This window comes from Anabrus simplex, chromosome 1 (genome assembly GCF_040414725.1).
Source record: "Anabrus simplex isolate iqAnaSimp1 chromosome 1, ASM4041472v1, whole genome shotgun sequence".
NCBI classification, from domain to species: domain Eukaryota; kingdom Metazoa; phylum Arthropoda; class Insecta; order Orthoptera; family Tettigoniidae; genus Anabrus; species Anabrus simplex.
In genome coordinates this window covers 331,660,753-331,673,070 of record NC_090265.1, presented here as the reverse complement: position 1 = coordinate 331,673,070, position 12,318 = coordinate 331,660,753, and positions in this window count along the sequence as shown.

Below are 12,318 nucleotides of genomic sequence, written 5' to 3'. Positions count from 1 at the left end.
GTTAAAAATTATTATTATTATTATTATTAAGGAAAGAGCGCACAAACGTGCATAAAATTAGTATACACTGATCAAATAGATACAAAATACACTATTCTTTGCTGTATTCCTTTAGAGTCTTGTGTCTCTGCGTACAAATTGTAAAATGATAACGCTCACACACTTTGTTGCATAGTTTGCATAAGCAGTCTTCATCTGGGTCATGGAAGTATGTTTTCATGCACAATTTATGATGAAATCCATGTACAGCTAGTCTAGTAATTGTACTACGCAAAACCTGGTTTGGTCCACTCCATCTTCGGTCTAGCATGGCTTCTGTCGTGAAAAATTCCGGCCATATTTTTTCTTGTTTTTCCTTTCTTTTCCTAAGGACTACTTCTGCTTGTGGTGTAGATGGTAGCTGTAGGATGTACCTCATATCTTCTATGAAAAAGCGTTCTTTTGCAAGCATATACGCTAGTCTTGACGGCGCTGTTTTTGCTATCCCCAGTATTCTTTTCAGGAATGTGGCTTTTACTCTTTCTAGGGTTTCTAAGTCGGTCATAGTAAGGTGGTCCCAAATGAGATGAATACCATAGGTGAGAGCAGGGAGAATTTTGCTGCGGAAGAGAAGCATTGCTGTTTCTAGTGAGATCATGGTGGGGTTTTCAATGTCGTAGATCCCTCGTATGGCTGCTGCCGTTCTTTCTCTTATGTGTATTCTGTAAGAGGTACCATTAGATTAGATTGAAGAGTGATGCCGAGGTATCGGAAATTACCTACTCTTTTCAAGGTCTGTCCTGAAAACGTGATTGTGTCTTGTGCCGCAACTCTTCCTCCTTTTCGAAATGCCATGTAAACAGTTTTGTCTTTATTTAATTGTAGGTCATTTTCGTCAGCCCAGATCTGTAACTTGTCCATTGCTTCCTGGAGGACCTCCCTGTTTCTTGAGCCTAGTATCATATCATCAGCATAGGCGTATAGCACGACTGGAGAATTCTGTCTTATCTTCGTTACATCTGCTGTGGCGATATTGAATAAGATTGGGCTTATTGGATCACTCTGGAGGACCCCATTGGTTTGTGTGATGGGGGACGAGGTTGATACACTGTCTTCGATTTCAACGAAATTGAATGCTAGCAAATTATTTATTGCAGTGACCAGAGGGTTGTTTTGTCCAATCATATGTTCTAGCTTCTTTATTAACTTGGCTCTGTTCAGGAAATCGAAGGCTTTCGTATAATCAATGAAGACAACGTGAAATTTTCCTCCTCTGTGCCTTAGTGCCTCATGTATGTCGTTTAGTAGATTTGCAATTGCGTGCAGGGTCCCTCTCCCTTTCCTGAATCCAAATTGCTCCTCCGGAATGTGGATTTCAATTTCCCTCTCAAGTCGCCGGGCGAGAATTCTTGTATAAATCTTGAAGGAGTTGTTCTCTAACGCTATTCCTCTGTATAAGTTTTCATCATCGGCTTCTCCTTTTCTTTTATAGAGGATTTTCATTCGTGATTGCCTCCAGCTATCTGGGATAAATCCGCTTTCAAGACTTCTATTGAAGAGTTTTGTCCATACGGGACCTAGTATATCCAGGGAGTCTTGTAGATTTTCAGTATATATCCCGTCTGGCACTGCAGCCTTCCGCTTTTTCATAGTAAATACCATCTCTTTTACTTCTGTAAGGGTTATTGCAGATATTGTTGTATTGTTCTGTTTTCTGATGTCGAGAGCCCGAGTTCTGTTTCCTTTGTTGAGAGTTGTTGTGAAGTGGGTTTTCCAAGATTCAATGGATATATGATTAGATTGATGTTGTACTTTTTTCTTCAAGGCTATGTAGAGGTCTTTAAGAGCTTCCTTAGCTTGTATCTTTGCGTGATCTTCCATATATGCTGATTTCTTGAGAGCTAACAGATGCTTATAGATTTTTCTTTGACGAGCGTACATTTGAAGGTTTGATTTATTCGATTGTTGTCTGGCTCGGCGCAGTAGTTGAAGTGTTTTTCTTCATAACACTCATGATCAAACCAAATTTTTGAGGTCCGTTCTGTTTTGGGTATCATGGCGTTTTTAATGTAGTGGTTGATAATTTCTAGAGCAGAATCTGTTTGGTGTGCTTCAATGAGCTGTGATGCTAATTCTACCTTTGTTTGGTTTGCCTGTAGATTATCGATGTCTACAGTAGTTTCCTTGATCCTGTTTGTGTCAGTTTTACTTTGTCTTGGCAGTTCTTTCTTACTCTGAAAGTCGCATAGATTGGTAAATGTTTCTTGAGTACTGAAATGTTTTGTCGTTTTGCTATTTGGTGATCCATAAAGGTGATCCCTTTGCCTCGGAAGAAGACGAGATCGATAGTGCTAGTTCCATTCGGTGCAATGTATGTAACTTCCTCTTTTTTATTGATCAGATTGTATCCTTCAGCTGCTAAGATTTCCAAGAAGAGATCCGTCTTGCTGGTCGGTTTGTCGAGCCTGCAGTTCAGGTCGCCGGTAATTATAACATTTTCTTCCTTTGCTACATATGTTATTGCCCTAATGACTTGTTCCATCGCGTCATCCATAGCTTTTGCAGGGCAGATATAAATTCCTACGAAAGATATGTAGGCTGTTTTCACAACAATTGTATTTTCTTCAATATTGATTTCTTTGATCACTCCTATTTTATCATTATAGAAGCAGGATACGCCTCCTTCTGGTCTTCCCCGGCTCTTTTGGATTGCTAGTGCATGTTTGCTGTAGTAGTGAGGTATGTCTAAATTTTCTGTGATCATTGTTTCTGTGGTAATTATTACATCTAGTCCGTTCCATAGGTTGTTTCGATTAGTTTTCGTAAGCCTTCTACGTTCCATAGCATGACGTTTATTTCAAGAAAGTTCGTGTCCTTAGTCTTCGCTGGTTCATCTTCTGCACTGATCGACATGTCAAAGTTCGACCCCAACTCGCCTTTCTCGGCGAAAATTGAACCTTCTGACTATTACTCCTTTTGGCCAGAAACCTGGTGATTTTACTTTGTCGAGTTCCCCGGAGGAGAGACCAAGTTTAAACGACTTATTTATCCCTTTTGTTTCCAGCATTTCACATTGAATGTCGCTAGTTATCCCACTTTTACTCAGAAAGTTTACGAAAGTTTCTTCTTCCGCGCTGTGGTGAATGCTTCCTACATATAGCCATGCTTGTCCTGATTTTAAATCGAAGTCCTTATCGGTTCTGGTCCCTCTGATGACTGATCCATCTTTTCGTTGTCTAGTTCCTTCTCTTTGGTATTTGTCTTTAGGTGTTTCGGTCCTTTCAGATTCCTTAATTTGTATTGGGTTCCTATGTGTTTCAGTTTTTCATATTCCTTAATTTGTATGGGATTCTGAATGGCTGTTGAATGTGTGTTCGTTATGTCTTCGCTTGTTGTTGAAGTTGAAGTTTGAGAGACTGCTCTGGCATAGTTTAGTAGTTTCCTGTTGCTTTCGAGATAGTCCACTTGTTGAAGTTGTGCTTCTAGGACGAGAGTCATTTTAGTCATGAGCATGTTACCCATCTCGTCGATCTTTTTCTTCAGCTCCTCACATGACCTCTTATTTTCTGAGATAGCTTCCTTTATTTCTTCGTCAGTTTCCCTTCCCTGTGGCAAGGTGAGTACTAATTTACATTTCTCACATAGCCAAAGGAGTTTGCAGTTTTTCCGCTTTAAAATCTCGAATTCTCCCGTTGTCAATCCGGCACAGTCCTTGTGCTGCCATCTGTTGCACACGCCGTCACACTGAATCGATATTTGATCGTCTCTAACTTCTCGGTCACAGGCACCGCAGAAATAAGTTTTATTATTCCTTGGTATGTCTGTCATGTTTCGGTTCACGTCCTTCTTTTGTTTTTCAAGATGTCTTCCTCTTATGTCTCGAGATGCTACTGTTTTACTCTAATATAGATAACTTGTCAATAAGATTCCTTGTGAATAATACTTCTACACGTTCTTCGTATAATTTAAGTCTCTGTAATAAGTTTCTAAGTGATTTTACCTTTGTATTATATCTGCTGTCTGGTCCAACTTCACAGCTCTCTGACTTACTTACGACTTGTTGTTCATCACTATCTTTAAAGCCCAGGGGGGCTCATTCCCGACTCCCGCGCTTTGCTTCCAGCGTAGCATTGCCTCATGCTGACGTCACGTGGAGGGCTCCTGTCAGCAGCTGTTGCGGTAAACGATAAGGAAATCGCTTTCAGTATAGTCTATTTTGCGGTACGGTACGAATTCTTGTAACATTTTCCGTATTGTGTTGATTGTTGTGTTAAAGATGAGTAAGGTTTCTAAATATAAAGTTAATTGTGCTATGCCACAATGTACTAATTGGGGATCGAAAACAACTGGTGTCTTGTACCACAGATTTCCAAAACGTGAGGAGCTTAGGCGAGTGTGGGTGTTGCGCTGTAAGCGAAGTGACAAATTTAATCCTGATAATGCCAGGGTATGTCCCATACATTTTCGTCAAGAGGATTATGAACGAGATTTGAGAAATGAACTACTGGGATTACCACAGAGAAAAATCTTGCGGGCAGATGCTGTTCCGTCTCTGTCCATTGCAAACTGGCATGGCTATAAAGCTTCGTATTCAACCACTAGCACCGTTCCCAGCCAAACAGCAGAGCAGGTCTGTCTACTAATTTTCATACAATATTTAATAATTAATAAATACAATATTTAATAAATCGTAATAAATTTGACCACCTACGTGGAAGTATGAATAAACTTATTCTGTCGTACTACGGTATTGTATACTGGCTAGGTTAGCTGACTTACGTTTAGAAGGCTTGGGTTCGATTCCTGGTTCTTGAACTATTTTTCGATTTTTTTACATTGTTCTGTTGTTTACCAGCGGAACATTTTATGTGAGAACACCGAGTTACGACAGTATATTAACTTATAACTCTTCATATACTTCGAACGTTAAGTAGTTCGGCTTAATTTACTTAACGATCGTAGTTTAGATTTTATAAATGTTTAAAACGTGATCGCTCATAAAGGTTTATCTTCATTTTACAGATTTCCAGTGATAGAGATTTGCGTCATGAAGTTAGGAGCGTGAAGAAGCGGGCGCGATCAACATTAGAGACTTTGTCACCAAAGAAAAGGAAAATTGACCAGGCGACTAGCACTGAATCGCTTCAAAATGAGGAGATATTAAAACTCCGTAAGCGGGTGGAGATTTTGGAAAAGGAAAACGCGATTTTAAGACGAAGGGTGGCTGCCCTAAAGAAGCTCAAGGGATCTAGGTATCTAGTCTCAAAAAGACGACAACAACCGTCTCTGCCGAAAGTAAAGAAGAGTGCACACAGAGAGGAAGTAGTTAAGATTCTGTCGAAATGTTTTACGCCAGGTCAGATTCGATGTCTCTTGGGAGGCAATAAACGAGTGAAATGGTCCTCGGAGGACATAGCAAATGGTTTGTCTATGAGATCGCTTTCCAGAAAAGCATATGGTTATTTGAGAAACCGGAACATCCCTTACCATGTCGGTCAACCTTACTAAAATGGATTCGGCGCTTTAAATGTAGGCCCGGAATTTTAACAGAGGTGCTATATCTGTTGAAAGCTAGAGCAGTAAGTTACAAGGAGCCTGAAAAGATCGCGGTTTTGACATTTGATGAAATGAATATAGACGGACGCATTTCATACGATTCATCTGATGACCGCATACTAGGGCCTCACAGCAACGTCCAGGTAGCGATGGTTCGAGGGCTCTTTGCTGCATGGAAGCAACCCATTTTTTTATGATTTCGACGTGACAATGACGTCAGAGTTGTTAAGAAACATAATTTGTAAACTTGAGGCTTGTGACATTCATATTGTCGCAGTAACTTGTGACATGGGGGGCAAAAATTCCAAAGTGTGGAAGGAATTAAACGTACACAAGGACAAGGGCTTTTTTACCAATCCAGTGGACGATAAAAGGAAGGTGTGGGTGGTCTGTGATGTACCCCATCTCTTAAAATTATTGAGAAACCACTTTTTAGATGAAGGTTTGATGTTAGCTGATGGTTCAGAATTTCAGAAGAAGACAATAGAACACCTATTACAAACTCAAACAGGGGACCTATCAACGACGCATCATATTAATGAGGCTCATCTGAGTGTAACAGGCAGATCCCATCAAAATGTGAGAATGGCTGCGCACAGCTCTGGCAGTGCGGTATACTTTTAACAAGGACGCTGAAAGCAACTTCATCGAACTAGTCAATGACACCTTCGACGTGTTGAACTCCAGGGCGCCTAAAGATGAAAAGACTCCCCTTAAGAGTGGATACGGCTTAAACTTAAGGAGTCAGGAAAATACTCTGAAGCGCTTTCTGGAGGTGATTACACAAGTGAGATTTGGTAAACGGAAAACTTTACTTCCGTTTCAGAAGGGGTTCATAATATCTATAAATTCTCTCTTAGGCCTTTTTGAAGACATGATATATGCAAATATGTCTTATATTTTAACTGCCAGATTAAACCAAGACTGTTTGGAGATTTTTTTCATGTGTCCGTGGCCTAGGAGTTTTTATAGCAATCCGTCCCCTTTTGAAGTTCGTAACAAAATTCGACTTCTATTACACACAGGGAGTAATGAAATCCCTCTCTCCTGTAGTGTGTCAGTGGAAGCTGAAAATAATTCATCGCCAAGTGATACGGGTACTTTTCATCCTGATGCTGATAATGAGGAAGATTTCTTGAGCTTGATAAGCAATGAACTATGAATAGATGTTTTTGAGGGGCCGTTAACAACTGTACCCGTAGATGAACAGGAAGAAACGTTGGAGTTGTTAAGGATGGAAGACTTGAGCCAGGACTTCGAAACTGAAGACGTAAACCAGGATTCAATTAAATACCTTGCAGGCTACTTGGCATTTAAATGTCGCTCTGTTGATGACAGCTTGGGTGATAAAGGTGAAATGTTTGCCTTGCCACAGGAAGTGCCTCACGACTGGTTATCAATCATTTCAAAAGGAGGCCTTACTCGTCCAACCGAAGGATGGTATCAAAAAGTTATCCAGTTTGAGGTACTGTTTGGCAATTTTCACGGGATTTATGTCTCTAAATGTGAAAGAGTAATGCAGACTTTGATTTCTATAATTAAATCAAAATTTCCAGAACTTGACGATAATATTATATCACTATACGTCAGAACTAGGACTTTTATTAGAATACGTCACCTCAACAAAAAACATTATATAGATGCTATGAAGAAGTATTCAGCGAAAAAGAGTCGACTGTGGGCAGCTTCAGCTTCTTCAACAACTTCCCAAGTCATCAAAACGTGAGTTTTAAATACAATTAAACCAATAACTATTCCAGTGTTTCTATGTATGTATTGTTCTTACAGCCGGCTTTTAAGGTGTAATTACTCAAGAGTTTCTTCTATTTTTCTATCAACAGTATTATATCACTGATTGCAGGTGGTATGTAAAGTACCACTTTATTATAATAATGCAAACCTTTTGATTATTTATAAGAAATTGAACTTATTTTACCTAATTATCGAGGTTTATGCTGCATGCAGGCAATGCAGGCGCGCCCTTCGAGCCCTCCCGGCTACGTCACGCGCGATCAACCAATGAGAGCGCTGTGAGCGGGAATGGCCTACCTAATATACTCTATGTACCTTGTTTAAAGCCCTATTTTATGACAGTAGTGTGGAGACAGCACGGCGCAATACAAGGCAGTGAGACCAGGGAAGCTTTTTACTGTTACTGCCAATAAATATCCTTCAACAGAATATCGCAACAGACTAATTTGAGGCTACTCTATCTATTGGACGCATACAATTATACTTTAAGCAACATTTTGTTTCCAGTGAGAACCTAAACGACTTTTTCTGTTGATAGTGAATGTCGCATGACGTACCTGATGAGCAGACTTTGTTTACACATTACAAAAACCAAATTGAAAATATATTCTGAAACTGTGGAGAAAGGCATCAGATGACTCTTAGGTGAGACACCCGGTATGTTTTGTGCTTCGTTCTCCCAGCGAGAAATTCTACTTCTTACTCCTATTTGACACCCATTGACTAGTAGCAGCTACCTATTCTTCTTTTCTCCTTTTACTTGATTTTTTAACACATACAATATATTTTTTCAAACTCGAACAGACCAATTTGTCTTCCTTCCATAAGCTCCACTGTAGTATTAATGACTTCCCATTGAATGTCGGCTCGTTCGCCTGAACGTACCCGAAAGTTCCTCATTCTCATTTCCATTTGCCAGTCAAGGAACTTTTTCAGCGTCACACGGTTTACGGTGTGTTTGAGAGAACGAGGACCAAGACAGTAGTGACCGTGGCGTTACATGCAGCATTTTCCCGCAATGAAAGTGGGAAACAACGGAAAATGATCTCTGGGACTACCGACGGTGGGACTCGAAACTGTTACCTCCCAAATGCGTGGTTACAGCCACACGACCCGTAACACGAAGCCAAGTCGCTCGGTCCGTCGAGCTAAGTAGTTCAGATGGCTGAGTACTTGCCCAAGTCAGCGGGTTCGATGCTGGCTTAGTCCGGTGATATTTGAAAGTGCTCAAGTACTCCGTATCAGTAGATTTGCCGGCACGTTTAAAAGCCCTTGAAGACAAAATTCCAGTACCTCGACGTCTCCAAAAAACGTAAAAATGTAGTTATGGGACATAAAAACAAATGTTACCAATTATTATTCGCTCGGTCCCGTAGATGAAAAGCTTGGTGAAAAACATAAATGTGCTCCGGTGAATGTAAAGCAGGGGACTAGCCCTTCTTACAAGCCGGGCTGAGTGGCTCAGACGGTTGAGGCCCTGGCCTTTTGACCTCAACTTGGCAGCTTCGATCCTGGCTCAGTCCGGTGGTATTTGAAGGTGCTCAAATACGTCAACCTCGTGTCAGTAGATTTACTGGCACGTAAAAGAACTACTGCGGGACTAAATTCCGGCACCTCGGCGTCTCCGAAAACCGTAAAAGTAGTTAGTGGAACGTAAATCAAATAATATTATTATTACTTTCTTACAAATGTCCAGACTTTAATTTTGAAAGTGTGAAGATTCATGGTTATATCCTATCCTCAAGAGCCCAAGAAGGATCATAATAAAGTACAAAATGTCGGCTTCTATTCCATAAAAAGTGGGAGTCCAACTTTTCTGGGTCCATTTAATGGATCCTCGTCGTGGACGACCTTCGACGTCACTACAAGAACCTACTCCGTGAACCACTGGGAATATGTGACGAATGAATGAATGAATTAAATGATCAATCAATCAGTCAATCAATCAATCAATCACGTAAACAATCAGAAAGCAAGTAAGCGATATGTGTTCTGATGCCTCCATACAACGAGAACTCCGTGTTTAATAATCTTCTAGGTAATATATCTACTGTTATGACTGAATTTTCGGAATCAATCATGCACAAATAGTATTCAGTTCATTTATTTGTTGTCAGTTATGTCTCTTACTTAAAATGCATATATAGTAAGGAAATAGTAACAAAGTTGCTATATACGCGTAATTACAAGTTCCTTTTACTGTATACTATTATTTTTGTGTTCTACCAGAATTCTCAGTTAAAATATCACAGTATAACATGTCTGCTCCCAGAACATGATCCATCATTTCTGACACGTCTGCTCTAATGTACCGGTATCACATTAGTGAGGATTGATGATAATATTGAAACCAGCTAACTTCTTCCCACTCTATTACGTCAAACCAGTTGCTATTAAACATTGGAGGATAAGAAAAGAAACGTTTTCACGCAAACTTTCTTGCTTACCACTAGATTACGCATATCGGCATAAGATTGGGTAAGTCAAATAATCATTAGTAGAAAGATCCTTGAAAATGATAGTAATTTTCAGCATAAAATCACTATCGAATTGACATTTGAATTCTTTAATTTTATGAAAGTTAAATCGTATAATGGTCAGACCTGTACCAACTTAAGAGATTACTGTGAGTTTACTGAGAATTATGGGTAGTGGGTGGTGATTTTTTCGCAATAGCGATATTACACTTCTAGTTTCGAATTTTCATTTTCACGACGATCTATTATTATTATTATTATTATTATTATTATTATTATTATTATTATTATTATTATTATTATTATTATTATTACTCTGGTGGCTTTACGTCGACGATGGGATAGTAAAGGCCTAGGAGTTGGAAGCGGCCGTAGCCTTAATTAAGGTACAGCATTTGTCTGGTAGGATTCGAACGCACCATCTCCCGGATGCAAGCTGACATCCGCGCCGCCTCTAACCGCACGGCCAACTCGCCCGGTCGATCTACAATATTATGAAAATGTACGCAAAATATGGAATTTATGCTAAAATATAAAACCGACTTTTAAAATAAAACTTTGTTTTTCTTTTTCTTTTCTTTTTCTAGAAACTTAAACCGAGGAGTTGTGCACACCTGGATTGCCTGCAAATGCTGTTGGCTGTTTTTCCAAGCAGGTCTGCAATGTGTTTGAAGTCCTACTACGATTATGGACGCTGCAAGATATTTCAGTAAACACAATTTATAATTGTATGCGATAGGAGAACACGAATGACAGACCAAAATGTTCTGGCATGTTCTATTATTCCTTTCAACAATGCTACTGATTCATGCGCATGATGAAAGTTAATTCCTGTAATTTCTTTGTTATTCTGATTTTGCATCAATGTACATTTGTTCTTTTTCTGTGTTACGCTTCAACCTAAATCAATTTTATTTATTTATTTATTTATTTATTTATTTATTTATTTATTTATTTATTTATTTAGCGTATGGAGTGTCCGAGGACATATTCGGCTCGCCTGGTGCAGGTTTTCTATTTGACGCCCATGGGCGATCTACGCATCGGGGTGTGAGGCGATGATGATCATGAGCGAGAGGATGAAACCCGTAGCCTACTCCTATCGAATAACACCAAGGGGTCTGCTCAATGCCGAACGTTCCCATCCAACAGCGTCACATGCCTATTTATATGCATATGAACGCTGCAGAGAGGTTGGAATTGAAGCCAGGCTTTTAGCACGCATCTAGTGATTGGAAATTGTGTATCATGACCTCTCCTTCCACCAACTAACATTCTAATGGTGATTTTTTCTATCAACGGGATTCGAACCGGCTAATCACGCTGTCAGACCATAGAGACTTGACGCCTTAACTATTATGGCCACCAGGCGGGCTTTTCTTCAAATACACACTAAATGTATAGACGATACAAAATACTAAATCTACCAATCAAAATGCTAAATTTATTATTCCAAAACGCTAAAAATCACCACATTTAATTATGGGACGTGTAGCTGTGATCGGGTTTGGGAGATGTGGGTTTGATCCTCGAAGGGTTTCCATGGATTTCCAATTCTCACGCCAGGCAAATGTACCCTAGCTAAACCCAGGCATAAACGGAGCGACTAACCATAAGCTGCGGTATGTATTTTGTATGCACAATAGTGTCTGTAATGGCCCGTCCAGACCACTTGTTACGGTCGGGGCCGTATCTCGCTGCTTGTCGGTGCTTTCGATCACCATTTATCTGCCATTCGTAACTGCTACACCCAACGAGCTGGCTACACCAGTTATGACAATCCCCATTTGTTCCCAGAATATTTTTTTTCGAAGGATTGCCTTGATTTTCACAAAAGTTACTCAACAGGGGGTGTGGAACTAAGAAAAAATGGATTTTGAATTAACATCATTTTTAGGGTTATTTTTAGCCTGGCAGGATTTCCTGCCACTGGGATTAATCATTATCTGTTTCAACTTGTCATTTTCATTTGAACTTACAGTATTGTCAAAGTACTACATAATAATGCTCATCAGGTTAAACATTTACAACAATGTGACAAAATATATCAACAATGATGACTGAGTCCACATTCTTACATAACTATAAAAACGTTTTGAAACAAACTTGTTAGGAAAACTTGCACTGTGTTTTTTCTTTACAGAGGTCTCACATGGTAGTGCTTGTGACATTCAGGATGAAGAGGTGTGTTACATTTTTCACACTTCTACGATGTTCTACCTTTGCACTGCTTGCATCTCGAATTAGGTTGCTCACTTTTTATTATCCAATAATTTCTTTCATCAAACCCTGTTGCATTATAGGCGGTGCCACTGATTTGAAATCTTGGACCGGAGCACTTCCGTTCACTTCCATACTGCAGGAGCAGTTGCTGACTAATATCTTGCTGGAACATTAGCAATGTTATATTACTACCAAGACTTCGGTAAAGGCGCGAAGCATTCACAACAGCTGCGTTCGGCCCCCAAACAAACAATGGGCACCACCATTTTTTGGACCTGATATGAATTCTGTATGTAGCCACATATTGTCATGTGAATCAACTCCTCCCATG